This window comes from Sinocyclocheilus rhinocerous, unplaced genomic scaffold (genome assembly GCF_001515625.1).
Source record: "Sinocyclocheilus rhinocerous isolate Xijiao unplaced genomic scaffold, SAMN03320098_v1.1 scaffold557, whole genome shotgun sequence".
Lineage (NCBI taxonomy): Eukaryota > Metazoa > Chordata > Actinopteri > Cypriniformes > Cyprinidae > Sinocyclocheilus > Sinocyclocheilus rhinocerous.
The window spans coordinates 481,754-483,969 of record NW_015633548.1 but is presented as its reverse complement, the minus strand read 5'-3'; positions in this window follow the sequence as shown (position 1 = coordinate 483,969).

The following is a 2,216-nucleotide window of genomic DNA, read 5'->3' as shown; positions in this document are numbered from 1 at the left end:
GGCAGTAGAGTTGACTGTTTATGTCAATGGTAAATTTTCATTTAGAATGTTTATGATAATGTAAGAAAAGAAGTTTACATTTTTTGCCGTGCTTCTGCACCGCTTACGTACCACACATGAACTGCATACGCACTGCAAACGGAGTATGTGTGAACCTGGTGTAAAAGGCTGCCTCACATACTCACTTAAAATAGTTGGGTTAAAAATTACCCAACAGATAACCCAATGGTGGGTTACTATAGCACCTACCTAATGTTGGGTTATTTTAACCCAATGGATTGGGTAGTAAGTTAGTAACCCAATGCATTGTGTTAAAAAAAATAACTAATTTGTTGGGCTATTTGGACAAAATAATTTTTGCTTTAACCATCCTGGTATTATTATTATTAGTAGTAGTAGTAAATGGAAAAAAATCCACACTTTTCTAAGCCATGGTAGCAGTCTTTCATTTGACTTCTTACTGTTGTAATAATGGATTAATGTCTGTTATATTAGCCGAGTGTTACAAGAGTGGTGTTTGTATCATTATAGACAGGTGTGGGGATTTTTGAACTCTTTCTGCATGTTACATTGTTATGCTATTGGTTGGTAATGCCAGTGTATCAATGACATATAGAATGAAATTTAAGTTAAGTAAAAACTATATATCACTCTCGTAATCATGCTGTTAGACTCTATATCAGCAGGCTGTGGTTTTCTGTGGTCTCATACCTGATCTATATTGATCTAGAGTCAAAATTCACATTACAAAGATGGCACAGAAGCACTTCTGAAAGTAGCTTTTATGTGTCTTTACATACTGTTTAATGCTGCAATGCTATACAGAGTATTTTGAGCAGGCACAAGCAGCCTTAACTCAGCTATTTAAAGACACCTTCACAGTACTCTTGCTTGTGTGATTTTTCTCAAAGGGATAGTTCACCCAAAAATGAAACTTTTGTCATCATTTACACTTTGTTACAAAAAACAACATAACGCACACATATTATTACCACTGTGTCATCTGTCGCAGTTGCACCGATCGACCGTTGGAATTTAAAATTTTAACCCAACTGGTTGTGTTGTTATATAAATAACCCAATAAACATAGGAATAACCCAACAAAACGACCCAACATGTTTAACCCAGATATTGGGTACAGTAAATAACCCAACGTTTTTTAGAGTGTACAGCTCACGAAATCAAGCTTGTGCTGTGTGTGAGCTATTGTGCAACAATTGCATGATTGTCAAAACAAAAATTCTATGCATGATCAAACATTTAGGTGAAATAAATATATATTTTTGAAAATTGTCTGAAAAATGCCCCCCTCCACCCCTCAAATTAAAAAATCCACTCTCACAAGAGTCACCTAGGGGAATTCATTTTCAAAAATGAAATTCAGGCCCTGAATAAATGTTTAAAAATCTTAATTGGATCATCAGTATAAATAATTCTACATGATGAAAAGAAGGCTTTAAAAAGATCCGTATCGGTGATCGTATCGGCAGATACTGCTTTCTGTGATTGGCAATCGGACTCAAAAATCCTGATCGGAGCACCCTTATCACATACATATATATCAGTAAGAGTTTTAATGTTTTTTAAATAAGTTTCTTATGCTCATCAAGGCTGTATCTATTTGATCAAAAATACAGAGAATTAATAAATGACATAAATAAATAATAAATAAATGCTGTTCTTTTTAACTTTTTATTCATCAGAGAATCAAAGAAAAAGTGTCACAGGTTCCAAAAAAATGTTAAGCAGCACAACAGTTTCAACACTGATAATAAATCATCATATTATAATGATTTCTGAAGGAACATGTGACACTGAAGGCTGGAGTAATGGCGGATGAAAATTCAGCGCTGTGTCACAAAAATAAATATTTTAAACTAAATTAAAATAGGAAACCAATATTAGAAATTGCAATAATATTCCACAATATTACAGTTTTTTTCTGTATTTTTGATCAAATAAATACAGCCATGATGAGTATAGACTATTTGTGTGTGTGTGTATGTATATATATACATACACACACACACACACACACACACATACTCATGGCTGTATTTATTTGATCAAAAATACAGAAAAAAACTGTAATATTGTGGAATATTATTAGAATTTAAAATAACAGTGTTCTATTTTAATATACTTCAAAATATAATTTATTGCTATGATCAAAACTAAATTTTCAGCATCATTACTCCAGTCCTTCAGAAATCATA